Here is a 15,853-nt window from a genome sequence, read left to right on the forward strand (position 1 = left end):
CAAAATATTGATTTCTCAATTTTTATAAAGTCCTAAAAATAATTATTGAGATTATAAAATTAGAAAAACCAATTTTAAAGACAACTCAAATATTTATGAAATTAAAATTACCATAAATTCACTTTTACAAGCGAAATAAAATCATATAACTCGCCAATAAACCACATAATTCCAAGTCCACATATTAACAAATCATAAATATTTAAATAACAATCAGTAACTGCTGCCAAAAATCAATACACACCTTTATTTATTTACTTAAACTTTTATTACACTTCCAAATATTAAAAATAAAATAAAAATACACGAGTCGTTATATTCTTTCCCCCTTAAAAAGATTCTGTCCCCAGAATCTGACTCAGCTAAACAAATGAGGATAATTATCAAGCATGTCTGACTCTAATTCCCAAGTAGACTCTTCTACTCGAGGATTCTTCCACAAAACTTTTACTATAGGAATCGATTTATTCCTAAGGACTCGTTCTTTACGGTCTAAAATTTGGACCGGTGGTTCCACATAAGACAAATCTGGTTGAAGCTCAATTGGTTCGTATTCTATGACTTGATTCGAATTAGGGACATAGGGCTTCAACATAGACACGTGGAACACATTATGAATGTGCTGCCACTGCGGTGGTAACGCTATCTCATAAGCGACCTTTCCTACTTTCTTCAAAACCTCAAAGGGTCCTATGAATCTAGGGCTAAGTTTACCCTTCTGACCAAATCGTACTAACCCTTTCCAAGGCGATACCTTTAGTAACACCAACGCTCCTATTTCAAAGTTCATGTCTTTCCTATGCATATCTGCGTATTTTCTTTGTCTATCTTGAGCTGCTTCCAATCTTTTCCGAATCAACACTATAGCATCTCTAGTCTGCTGAACCAACTCAGGGCCTAACACTTTCTTTTCTCCTACCTCATCCCAGTACAATGGTGACCTACATTTTCGACCATACAAAGCTTCATAAGGTGGCATCCCTATACTGGCATGGTAGCTATTATTATATGAGAATTCAATTAAAGGTAGGTGCTCATCCCAATTACCCTCAAAATCTAAAACACAGACTCTCAACATATCCTCTATGGTCTGAATTGTCCTCTCACTTTGGCCATCCGTATGAGGATGATAAGCAGTGCTCATATTCAATTTCGTTCCTAGGCACTCTTGGAATTTAGTCCAGAACCTGGAATTAAATCTCGGGTCTCGATCCGACACTATAGAAACAGGAACTCCATGTTTGGTAACTATATCATCCAAGTATAACTTAACTAATTTTTCTAATGAATACCTTTCATTAATCGGAAGAAAATGCGCCGACTTAGTCAATCTATCAATGATTACCCAAATAGCATCATGATTCGCTCTCGTCTTTGGCAATCCTACTACAAAGTCCATAGCAATGTCTTCCCATTTCCATTGGGGAATCTCCAAAGATTGTAACAATCCACTTGGTCGTTGATGCTCTGCTTTCACCGTCTGACACACGTGACATTTACTTACCCAATTGGCAATATCTTTCTTCATTCCTGGCCACCAAAAATTTCTCTTCAAATCCTGGTACATCTTGGTACTACAAGGATGGATAGAAAACCTAGAGTTATGTGCTTCCTGCAATACTTCGTTCTTCAACTCTGTTACATCAGGAATCCATACTCTGGATGAAAATCTATATAAATCTTGACTATCTTTTTGAGTACACAACTCTTCTCCTGTCAAAGTATCCAACTCTTGCTCCATAACTCCTTCTTGACATCTTCTAATCTTTTCCATTAATGCTGGCTGGAAAGTAACTTCATATAGCTGCTCCTGAATTTCATTTGGTACTCGAACTTCAATTTCCATTCTTTCTAAATCTTGCGCCAACTCTTCCGCAATCTTAATCATATTCAGCCTTTCCTTTCTACTCAAGGCATCAACCACTACATTGGCTTTACCTGGGTGATAGTTAATTGAACAATCATAGTCCTTAATCAACTCCAACCACCTTCTCTGTCTCATGTTCAGATCTTTCTGCGTGAATATATACTTTAGGCTCTTATGATCGGTGTAAATATCGCATTTCTCTCCATACAAGTAGTGACGCCATAACTTTAAAGCAAATACTATAGCCGCCAATTCAAGGTCATGAACTGGATATTTTTGTTCGTGAGGCTTTAGTTGTCTGGAGGCATACGCAATCACTTTGTCATGCTGCATTAACATACATCCCAATCCTTTCAGAGAAGCATCACTATAAATTACAAAGTTTGCCGTCTCATCTGGCAATGCTAACACTGGAGCCGTCGCTAATCTTCGCTTTAACTCCTGGAAACTCTCTTCACACTTTTCCGTCCAAACAAACTTCTCATTCTTCCTGGTCAACTTAGTTAGTGGGGATGCAATCTTTGAGAAATCCTTCACAAACCTTCGATAATATCCTGCTAATCCAAGAAAACTTCTTATTTCCGTGGGTGTCTTCGGTTGCTCCCATTTTGATACGGCTTCAATCTTTACCGGGTCTACTTTGATACCTTCCTTACTCACCACATGTCCAAGAAACTGTACCTCCGTCAACCAAAACTCACACTTAGAAAATTTAGCATACAATTGCTTTTCTCTTTAACTTTTGAAGGGCAATCTGCAGATGCACCGCGTGATCTTTTGGATTCTTCGAATATATGAGGATGTCATCAATAAATACAATAATAAACTTATCCAGATACTCTTTATATACCCTATTCATCAAATCCATGAAAGCTGCTGGCGCATTCGTCAATCCAAACGACATTACTAGAAACTCGTAATGGCCATACCTTGTTCGAAATGCAGTCTTGGGAATATCCTCGGGCTTTATCTTCAATTGGTGGTAGCCGGACCTTAAATTAATCTTTGAAAAGTAACATGCTCCCTTAAGCTGGTCAAACAAGTCATCGATCTGCGGCAAGGGATATTTATTCTTTATTGTCAACTTATTCAACTCTCTGTAATCAATACACAATCTCATACTTCCATCATTTTTCTTCACAAATAACACTGGAGCACCCCACGGGGAAACACTAGGTCGAATAACTCCTTTATCCAATAACTCTTGAAGTTGCTTAGCCAATTCTTTCATTTCAATCGGGGCCATTCTGTATGGAGCCTTAGAAACTGGTTTAGCTCCAGGTATCAAATCAATGGAAAACTTTATCTCACGATCAGGTGGCAATCCTGGTAATTCTTCTGGAAAAACATCAGGGAATTCTCTTACTACAGGGATGTCATCCAAAATAGGGGTCTCTTTCTTCGTATCCACTACATGAGCTAAGTACGCTTCACATCCTTGTCTCAGCAATTTTCTTGCTTGCATCACTGAGAGAAACTTCCTATCTCGCCTCTGCCCTTGGTAACTGATCCTTCTATTATCTGAGGTGCACAAAACAACTCTCTTTTTCTTACAATCAATGTTTGCCCTATATCGAGACAACCAATCCATACCTAGAATAACATCAAAGTCTCCCAACTCGAAGGGTATTAAGTCAACAAGGAACATATACCCCGAAATCTCTAGGGAACAACTAGGACAAAATTGTTTTACAAGTACTTTATCCTTATTAGCCACTTCTATAGTTAAGGGTTCATCTAAATCTTCTAGCATTAATTGCATTTTATTCACACAACTCACAGATATAAAAGATTTTGACGCTCCCGAATCAAACAAAACATTAACAGGTACGGAATTAAGAATAAGCGTACCTGCAACCACATCAGAGTCATGACCTGGAGATTTCTGGGTCATCTTAAAAGTCCTAGCTCTCGCAGTACTGGTTGCTGGTCCTTGAGACACACTCCTTCCCGCATTACCTTGGGTCACTGACTTGCAATTCCTAGCTATGTGTCCCACTTTGCCGCAACTAAAACAAGTAACTCCTTGAATCTCAGATATAATAACCCCAATTTTTGGAAAATTTTTGAAATCCTTATGAATAGTGTTTTTGCTGAATGAGAAAACTTTTCATGCCACACTATGTAGGGGTTCTGTTATTGATCTTCTGGGATATTATTAGTACTCTATGTGGTATATAAGTGTATGTAAAGATCGTCAGAATCCAATTCCGAACACTTTGATTTTTCCCGGAAATCCACTAGATACGGAAAGAATTGAGTATAAGGTAACATGATAAAAAGGATTTAAATTAAAGAATTATAAGAGAGGGTCATAAAAGGAATATAATATATTGAGAAAGGTTAAGGGAACCTAAGTAATAAGATCCCGGGTATGATCCCTCAAACGATAAATGAAAACGAAAGTTAAGCGAACCGTATAACAGATCAGCGGTCATTAGGCAAACAATTAGAAGCTAATCAAAGAGATTAGTGGGGATGATATTATCCAACCAATAGAAAGAGGACAAAGGAGGGATGATGACATCACAAAGTGATGCAAGCATGACATAAGAAGGAAGGAAATGTGGTGGAATATTAACCACACAAAACCAAGGTTAATTTGGTAATTAACCTAAAACAAATCAAATAAGCAACCAACCAAAACAAATCAAAACAAAAACACAAAACATTTTATCTTCTCCAAGCTTTACTCTCGGCTTTTTACTATTTCAAAGAAAAGAATTTTCAAAATCCAAGTTCAAGGCTTCCTAAATTGGTAAGATAATTCCCTAGTATTCCTTATGCATAGTTATGGCTATTCTATGAGTTTAAGCCTCCAAATCATTCACAATCTTCTTCAAGAAATCAATGAAGAAGACAATGAATAGTGACTTCAAGAATTTTAACTTTATTTTCTTGCTTTTCCTTTAAGATCCAAGCATCCCTAAGTCATCTCAAGGCTTCTTAAGGCTTCCTAGCTACTCACACCACTTCAAGGAAGGTATATCATCTCCAAACCCTAGCTTTACTTTGTTAAATAGGATGATTTTAGTTGTTATGGTGATATAGTATCTTAATGCTTGTTGGTTTAGAATTTGGGTTGGAGTGGTAGTGAAATGGATGGTGAATCTTGTTATTTTGGTTAAAAGAACTTAGGTATAGTTAAATTCAAGCTTAAGCATAAGTATAAATGTTAATATTGAATTGATTGGGGCTATTATGATGTGGTATGGATGGAGTTTGGATTGGGATGTGATTGTGGCTTGATTATGGGTTGTTTTGGAATGGTTTAAATTTGGGAAATCGCGTAAACATAGCCGTCGTAATGCCCAATTTACCGTAGACTGTTTTTGTTCTTAACATCAGAACCCTTAAACTCACTGCTAGGTTTTGACCATTGCCATGTTTAGATAGTTCATGTTACGAGCTTCGTTTTGATATGTGGTTCGTTTGATTCCGATCAACGGTTTAGGAGAAACGGCCGTTTTAAGTAACGACGTTTCGCGAACGAACCCTTACCCCTCGCCTTACTTTGAAACATAGGTTAAAGACCTTAAAGGACTAATTGAAGTATAAAACATTTATGTAAGGTGTAATAGGCAGTTGGTAAGACACTCGCGAAGGAATCGCCTTAAAACTCGTAATGGTTAAATTATTAAAAATGGTGGAGCCGAGGGTACTCGAGTGACTTAAGAGAATCAGTAAGCGCAAAACGAGCGTTAGAGTCTGAGTTGGTTAGAGTATAGATTTACAAATGACTTTGGTTTAATTCCAACTTACTTGTTGCTTATAGATTACCAGACTCGTCCTGAGCCATTCGTAACCCCCAGTCGCTCAGGCAAGTTTTCTACCCGTTATACTGTTGTTGTGATGTATATGTGTATATGCATGATCCTGCGATAAATGCATATTTGTTATTAGCAAATTCTTGCGATATATTGTAGCATGTGATATGGTATATATGCATGCCTGTTTCATATTCTTGGATTATATATCTGTTGGTTAAAATGCTTACAGTTGCATAATACCTATGCTAGAGATAAGCGGTATTTGAATTTACCCTTAGTATAGGGGATCAAAAGGTGAACATATTTCTAAACCGGGAGTCGATGTTCCCGAGTATAATATATATTTATATATATATGGTTATAGTTTTCAAAACTATTAATCAAATAAGGTTTATTCGATAACTTTAACTTTATTTTATTATTGAATATTATTTCGAATATTCATCCGAGGACTTATGACTCCTTTATTTTATTATTGAATATTATTTCGAATATTCATTCGAGGGCTTATGACTTAGTTTATATTATTTAATGATTATTAATTGGATAGTCATTTGAGGATGTATTGACTCCTTTATTTTATTTAATGAATATTATTTATAATATTCATTCGAGGTATTATGACTCCGCTTATTATTTAATAATATTCTTTATTTTATTTAAGAATAATGTTCGATAATCAAACTTACTTTTGATATTCAAATAAAGATATTACTTTCATATAAGTATATCTTTGGTTATTTAATACTCATTTCAAGTATAAGTCTTACAACTTTTACTTCAATTATTTGTATAAAGATTATTCTTTATGGGAATATTATTTAAATAATAATATTCAGACATTTTCTAATTATATTGGGACTGATTTACTTCATTAAATCAGCATTACTCCAAACACTCTTTAAAGTGTTTTCGAGTCTTCAAAATGATTTTTAAAAGTTAGAGCGGATCCCAAAACTCATTTTTATATTTAAGATCTTCCTTTTAAAAAGGGGATTTAAATACTCGCTCAAAACCTGAGGGATCCGGCTCTATGGTGTATTTTATATTCGCAACAAGGTTGCAGTTTTGGTAAATGAATTGATTACTTACCCAACGTTTGGGAAGTAAATCCATCTATCGAGTCGGCATAAGCAACATGGGCTCAGTGGGCGTCCATGATAGTGTAAGTGGCTCAGTGGGAGTCTATCAAATGCATAAGTGGCTGAGTGGCAGTCCAGCATAAGGTCCTATTGCGACCAGGGTGATGACCAGTGGGGAATTCGTCCATCTACTAGTAGAAAAGGTTACTTATTGGTATCTTTGCCTGATCAGCAAGATATCAGGTTTATGCCAAAATTCTTTCCTTTCCAAATTTATTGGATATTGCAATTCTATTCATAATTTACATGACAGAGGTTTTCAGGAAACGTATGTATATATATAGGTGTATATATATATCGGGACTTAATGAAGTATATCATAACTTCATTTCCTTCAAAATATTTCAAAGATTGAATCTATTCAAGTCTTATCTTGTAGTCTCATCAGTGTGATGAACTTTTGAAACTAATTATAACTTGAACGGTGGTAGTTCAAGTAGTATTTGGAAAAGATATAAGTATATTGGAGTATCTTGTAACTTCATCTTTTAAACTTATATCTAGTAAATGATTATCTTATGCATGACAAAGATTTTCAGAAAAACGTTGAGACAAGGTTAGATATATGAGATCACCTTGCAACAATATTTTTATACAGTTATACACTGGAACTCTGTGTGTATTATGCATGGAAGAGGACTTCCCATATTTTGAAAAGTATATATGTATATATATATACTGAATATTTTGCGACTTCATCGCATTAAGATATCAACTTGGTTCATTTCTTTTGACCAAGACTTTCATGAGTACTATGAGAAGGCTCATATATTGTTAATCATTATACATATTATTTTGGTGGGCTTGCTGCTCACCCTTGCTTCTTCTTTCATCACACAACATCAGATAGATAAGATGAACAGGACCAAGCTCCCAATTCGCAAGCGGATAGGAAATGTTCCGCAGCTTTCTGGAAGCGTTGAGGCCGCTGTAGCTGAGGTAGAAATTACCAATAGGCTAAGTTTTCAACTAATAATGTACCAGACTTATGTATATTATGAATTGTAATAATGGCAAAGAAATGTAAATTTATTCAGAAACCTGTTTAAGGTGCATTGGCATATAATTGTGGAATAAAACGACTTGTGATTATTTTTGGATATTCATCTCTGAGGCTATAACTTGTTGTGTGTGTGTTTAATGGTGGGGTCACAGTACAGAGTAGTTGATTATTTATTAAGATTGGGTGTTGTTAAGGGAAATGGAACTCGTGACAACCCGGATCCCCGACCTCGGATTTGGGGGTGTTACAGAAATGGTATCAGAGCTAAGCGTTATAAACCTCAGAGATGATGTGACGTTAAGATAATAAGTTCACTAAGAAAATAAGAACTCTTGCCAAGTTCATAGTCGGACTACCTAACGTAGTACTGACAGTTAAAACCCTTATGGGAACCCTTATAAATATCGTGATAGTAATATAGTTCGTTCTCGTATAGGGCAGCGGGGCACCGAACCCTGAGGTTCAGGAGCATCAGCATGAGGATGTTTTATTACAAGCTGGAGATCAAATTGTGAATCCGATGGAGTACCCTAATGAGGGACCGGATGAGATTCATATTGAGAATGTTGCGGTTGAGGATGTTATTCCGGAAAGGATTTTGGCTGAGGAGGATCTCATGGAGGATCCTGATGAGAATGAAGAGAGGACCGCTGAGGAATTGATGACCGTAGTCAGGGCGACTACCAGAGCAAGAATGGCCGCGAGGGTGGCACTAGAGGATGAAGAGTTACCAAAGGCACAAAGGTTAATGAGGGCAGAAGGAGTGGGGCCTTCCACGACCCCAATTATACCAGTATCAGACCCTCTTCCAGAGGTTCCGGTAGACATCCATGAGGTTCCACCAATTCCTGTTCCATCCCCGGTACAGAGCCCAACACCTACTGAGGAAATGCCACTTTTATCTCCTGCACCATTGTCACCTGATACCGTGCTTGGTTATCCATTTGGATCTCCTGGGTCTGCGCCACCTGCACCCCATGGACTGCTAGATGCTACCACTCAGGCTTCTCTTATCGCCAATTATCATATGACTTTGGGTGGCCTGTCTGAGGCCCGTAATGTTAGGAGTGATCTGTTGGATCGACTTACTGCACCGAGGATTGAGGGTGGCGTACTTCCGGCAGGATTAACTCATAGCATGGAAAGGATTGAGGCTACCACCCGTGTTACAGCTAGAGGCCATCTCGAGGGTCAGATTGATCCGGCTCTACTTGCAACAATCTTAGACCTCATCACTTCTGTGATGGAGCAGGTTAGGGATGTCGTGCGTGCCCGCATTTCTTGATCCATAATAGTGTGCAGAGTCTGAGCAATCTGACAAGAATTTCATGTAGCACCGCTTTTGGAGGATTAGCCTAAGTTATGAATGATTAGTTTTAATGACGAGATGACTATCTATGGTAGTACTTTTGGGATAGGAGTGATAAGATCAAATGATGTAATTCTCTTTAATATGTTCAGTTGTTGTACCCTCGAACAAATGGTTATGTATATATTCGTTAATTTCAGTTCAGATCAGTTTGTTTGTGATAAAATCACATTGTTAATTGCTCTATTAACACTTAAGAGAGTGTCATGAAGTTTATCGAACTTGAGAATTCATAAATTGCAATCATGCAAGGACTGAACGAGGGAAAGACTTAAGCAAAGTAAGTAAGACAAATATCCAGAGATTCTCAAAATTTTTCCAAGTAATATGCCCCCACAAGGAATAAGATTAGGGGCAAACCTTGAATGTGATAATCAGGGAGGTCGTAATTAATATATAAGGAACCCAGTAGAGGCGAGAGCCTGGCTAAAGAAAATATAGGAATCATTTGAGATTCTAAATGATGGACGAATCACAAAAGACTGTTTTTGTCACTTACCCTCCTAAGAAAGAGGCCACCCGCTGGTGAAAGACCAAGAAAGGCACAGAGCCAGAGGTTAGAATAAACTGATTAAAAGTTAGTCAATTGTTTTCGGGAAAGTAATTCCCAAGGTTATGGAGATAATGTAAAATCTTTAGAGCGAGAACAAAGGCGGACGAGTATGATGAAATATGAAGCTAAGTTGTAAAAGTTGTCAAGATTCGTTTGGATGACAAGAATCCCAGAATGATGTGATGATTGAAGTCAATGATTAGTGGGTTCATGAATTAATGATAAGAGAAAGGAAAATAAAAAGAAACTAAAGTGGAAAGGAATATAAAGGCAATAGAGTTTGAGGAATGATAAGGGAGTTGGGTATGAGGAAACCCTAAAGACTCGTAGCAATAGAAATAGAAAAGTATGTAATCGTCAGGATGAGGGTGATTCACCATGAGTTAAAGTTGATGATTGAAGGAACAAGAGATACATATATTTTATCCCCTGTAAGTTGGGAGGATTCGAGGAAACCTTGAGACAGTTCGAAGGATAAATAATGAGACGCGAATAGACTGAGGAGACAAGGAAGTAAGAAATTAGGAAAATTGGATGAAGGAAGTGACCTTCAAGAATGTGAAGTGTAAGACCGGTGGCTTGATACCCAGAAAGGGAGACGCCAGGTATGAAAGATATCCCAACATTGAGATGACTGTTGAGATAAACAACAAAAGCAAATAAGGAATTATTAAGAAGAAGTTCACGTTGAACACGACCAATATCTTCCAGAACATCCTTGTTATCGTTACCAGATTAGGCAAGAAAAGCGGATAACCGTTGTTATCTTTTGGAGGCCATTTTGATTAATCTCATTTTGTATACAGATGTTATTGTGAAATTAGGCATATACTATCGAGGTGGGAATGATTGAATAAGACACCCTTATCAGGGATATATGACTTGATTTATCCATGGAAGGATGCAAGTACCTTTTAAAGGTGGAATTAAGGATAGAACATCGGTAACTTAAAATGAATCCTAGGGGAATTCATAAAGGTTGGCATTTCACCCTTAATAGGGACAGTATGAGTTTTGACAGTATGATTTGGAAAGGGTTAAGGTAACAACAACCTTTAAGAATCAGTGGAGAAATTTTTCAGAAGTATATAGACAATGGTTTTAGTATTAGTAAATGGTATTTTGATATGCCCTGTATCTAGGGAATACAGGAGGAACGATTCAAGGATAACCTTAGAGGTTTTACAAGGAGAAAGGTAAAATTCAAAATTTTCAAGAATAGAAATGTTGATAAAGGAAATATGACGTAATTATATTGATGCCAAGTGAGGCACGTGTAAAACCACGAGAAGGTATGGATCGAACCAGTAATGGTCGAAATTGTTCAGGGCAATTAGGACTTAAGATAAAAGATGTTCTAATTATGATTGAGAGTCAGTCATGAAAGTGATTAACCTCTAAAGACTGAGGCAATAACTTATGGAAAAATGGTAATTTTTTTTTTACTCATCAGATTTTAAGGAAAACATCTTCACATAAGCTGTGATTGAAATAAGGTAGAAAATTTATTTGGAGGTGGTTAAAATGACATTGACTGTAAGGAAATTTTACTATCAGGAAAGGCCAAAGAGGTGGCCGACACTTTAAAGGTAAGAGGATAATTATAGGCGCTTGTGCCAAAGGAATACAGTGATGATGGTTAAAGCTATGCGGGTTGTATTATGGTTTGGAAGATTGACATTCCTTCTGATGACTGTGCAATACCCAACCGTAATAGTGGTTGGTAAAGGTTTAATTCGTGTAATCGCCATGAGCGGGCTATCTATCTCAGAAGGTACTATCTTGAGAATAATCCAGGACCATATTTCAAAAAAAGGACTAAACGAACCTTGAGTTAAGTCTTCTATTTAAGGCATACGATTAAGAATGGTATTCACCTGCTATCATTGCTTTGACTGAAACTCTTCTGCAATTTTATCTACTTCATGTCATGTATGTATGTCAGGATCAGGAGTGTTCTTCATGAATCATGAATGGTGATTAGGTTACCTCCTTAGAAGAATTTTATACGACATATATGGACTCCGTATGGTTAGATATTAAGATTTCATGGAAAGTGAATGATGATAGTAGGTCAGTGGTGGACCATAGTAAGGCAACAATGATTCTGCGAGTAATGAGCTGATTACAACCATGAGAGTTGTATTAGAATGGATGTTGAGATTAAGTACCACTAATCGGGTCGTGGTAGTGTATAAGTTATCATTGATAGACTAATTAAGTAGAGTATCTACCTATTGAATATTTATTCCTTCTTATCAATAGAGAGTCGTATTACTATATGAGGAAGGTTGCGTTGCGAGCATAGAATCCTAGTAACGGTGATATATAGAATGAGATCCCAAATTCGATTTTCGATGTCGAGGGAGTTTCAAAGGTGATTGTGTATAAGCTCGAGGAAGAGCATGGGTCCATAGAATGATGGACGGGATAGCGAAAATATTTAGGCATGTGAAATACGATGCTATAATACTTGATGTTGATATAAATACATATATGTTTTGTTCTCCTATGACAAACCTCTATAGTTCAGAGGTAGATTCCAAGCCAGATATTTTATGGCAATATTTTTTTACATATATACAATTCTCTTCAGTTCGTTCTTTTCTCTTCTTTTCATTTCATGTAAGCTGAGAAGAACAACCCTTCCAGAAGGGGAGGTATTGCCGAATGACTATCTATCTTTGTGATAGAAGCCTAGTAGGATACCACATGTTGTTTAATTGCTTGTCAAGTACTAAAGGCTGGCCACCTTCTGTACTAACTATGCAATAGAACAAGTGTTCATGATCATAGTGATCTCTCAACAAATTCCTTTACTTCTATATGATTGATCAAACTTTGGAAATAGAAACAGCTGAAAAAGGAGTAATAAAGTTGCGGTGGTATGGAAACACATTCGTGATACTAACGTTGACATGGGTATTAAAAGGTTATAGAACGCTAACGAGCAAAAGTATAACCAGTATAATATTAGGAACGGAAGGTAGTAGCGATTACGAACTCGAAAAGAATTGGTATTGAGAAGCAAAAGCTCTAATGCTAAAAGCTATAATGAGAGTCTGTGCAATAGACTTGAAAGAAATTGGAATGATCACTTAACACGGGTTGAGTTTTCTTACGACAATAGATCATATGTCAGTATTGAGGTATCGCCTTATGAGATCCTTGAGGGAAGACAATGTCAATCTCCCTTATGTTAGGATGAAGTTGTAGAGCGCAAGATGCTCGGACCCGCAGTAGTCCAAAGGACCAGGGATATAATAGATCTAATCAGAGGACGACTGGTAGTAGCCAGGAAGGACATAAGAAGTATGTCGATTTGACACGAAAGGACAAAGAATAGGAAGGAGGGAACCTTGTATTGTTAAAAGTATTCCCTTGAAAAGAATTAATGAGATTCGGAAAGAAAGGAAAGCTAAGTCCACCAATTGTTGGACCCTTGGATATATTAAGAAGTATTGGGAAGTTAGCATATGAGCTAGCCTTACGCCAGAACATGTAGCAAGTCATAACGTGTTTCACGTATCAATGTTAAGGAAGTGTAATTCGGATGCCAGATAAATAGGGGCATATGAGCGCATAGACATGCCACCAGACGTAACCTATATGGAGCAACCAGGAAGGGTTATAGAGTGAAAAGGAACAAGTGCTTAGGAGAAGGGTTATCAAACTAGGCGGAGTTTGGTGGTAGGACCACAATGTGGGAAAATTTACTTGAGAGTTAGAAAGTATAATGCTAAGAGAGTATCCCTATTCATTTTCCATCTGATTCCGGGACGGAATCATTTTAAGAAGGGGAGACTGTAATAACCCCAATTTTTGGAAAATTTTTGAAACCCTTATGAATAGTGTTTTTGCTGAATGAGAAAACTTTTCATGCCACACTATGTAGGGGTTCTGTTATTGATCTTCTGGGATATTATTAGTACTCTATGTGGTATATAAGTGTATGTAAAGATCGTCAGAATCCAATTCCGAACACTTTGATTTTTCCCGGAAATCCACTAGATACGGAAAGAATTGAGTATAAGGTAACAGGATAAAAAGGATTTAAATTAAAGGATTATAAGAGAGGGTCATAAAAGGAATATAATATATTGAGAAAGGTTAAGGGAACCTAAGTAATAAGATCCCGGGTATGATCCCTCAAACGATAAACGAAAACGAAAGTTAAGCGAACCGTATAACAGGTCAGCGGTCATTAGGCAAACAATTAGAAGCTAATCAAAGAGATTAATGGGGATGATGTTATCCAACCAATAGAAAGAGGACAAAGGAGGGATGATGACATCACAAAGTGATGCAAGCATGACATAAGAAGGAAGGAAATGTGGTGGAATATTAACCACACAAAACCAAGGTTAATTTGGTAATTAACCTAAAACAAATCAAATAAGCAACCAACCAAAACAAATCAAAACAAAAACACAAAACATTTCATCTTCTCCAAGCTTTACTCTCGGCTTTTTACTATTTCAAAGAAAAGAATTTTCAAAATCCAAGTTCAAGGCTTCCTAAATTGGTAAGATAATTCCCTAGTATTCCTTATGCATAGTTATGGCTATTCTATGAGTTTAAGCCTCCAAATCATTCACAATCTTCTTAAAGAAATCAATGAAGAAGACAATGAATAGTGACTTCAAGAATTTTAACTTGATTTTCTTGTTTTTCCTTTAAGATCCAAGCATCCCTAAGTCATCTCAAGGCTTCTTAAGGCTTCCTAGCTACTCACACCACTTCAAGGAAGGTATATCATCTCCAAACCCTAGCTTTACTTTGTTAAATAGGATGATTTTAGTTGTTATGGTGATATAGTAGCTTAATGCTTGTTGGTTTAGAATTTGGGTTGGAGTGGTAGTGAAATGGATGGTGAATCTTGTTGTTTTGGTTAAAAGAACTTAGGTATAGTTAAATTCAAGCATAAGCATAAGTATAAATGTTAATATTGAATTGATTGGGGCTGTTATGATGTGGTATGGATGGAGTTTGGATTGGGATGTGATTGTGGCTTGATTATGGGTTGTTTTGGAATGGTTTAAATTTGGGAAATCGCGTAAACATAGCCATCGTAATGCCCGATTTACCATAGACTGTTTTTGTTCTTAACATCAGAACCCTTGAACTCACTGCTAGGTTTTGACCATTTCCATGTTTAGATAGTTCATGTTACGAGCTTCGTTTTGATATGTGGTTCGTTTGATTCCGATGAACGGTTTAGGAGAAACGGCCGTTTTAAGTAACGACGTTTCGCGAACGAACCCTTACCCCTCGCCTTACTTTGAAACATAGGTTAAAGACCTTAAAGGACTAATTGAAGTATGAAACATTTATGAAAGGTGTAATAGGCAGTTGGTAAGACACTCGCGAAGGAATCGCCTTAAAAATCGTAATGGTTAAATTATTAAAAATGGTGGAGCCGAGGGTACACGAGTGACTTAAGAGAATCAGTAAGCGCAAAACGAGCGTTAGAGTCTGAGTTGGTTAGAGTATAGATTTACAAGTGACTTTGGTTTAATTCCCACTTACTTGTTGCTTATAGGTTACCAGACTCGTCCCGAGCCATTCGTAACCCCCAGTCGCTCAGGCAAGTTTTCTACCCGTTATACTGTTGTTGTGATGTATATGTGTATATGCATGATCCTGCGATAAATGCATATTTGTTATTAGCAAATTCTTGCGATATATTGTAGCATGTGATATGGTATATATGCATGCCTGTTTCATATTCTTGGATTATATATCTGTTGGTTAAAATGCTTACAGTTGCATAATACCTATGCTAGAGATAAGCGGTATTTGAATTTACCCTTAGTATAGGGGATCAAAAGGTGAACATATTTCTAAACCGGGAGTCGATGTTCCCGAGTATACTATATATTTTTATATATATATATGGTTATAGTTTTCAAAACTATTAATCGAATAAGGTTTATTCGATAACTTTAACTTTATTTTATTATTGAATATTATTTCGAATATTCATCCGAGGACTTATGACTCCTTTATTTTATTATTGAATATTATTTCGAATATTCATTCGAGGGCTTATGACTCAGTTTATATTATTTAATGATTATTAATTGGATAGTCATTTGAGGATGTATCGACTCCTTTATTTTATTTAATGAATATTATTTATAATATTC

Source organism: Apium graveolens, chromosome 7, assembly GCF_009905375.1.
Source record: "Apium graveolens cultivar Ventura chromosome 7, ASM990537v1, whole genome shotgun sequence".
NCBI classification, from domain to species: Eukaryota; Viridiplantae; Streptophyta; class Magnoliopsida; order Apiales; family Apiaceae; genus Apium; species Apium graveolens.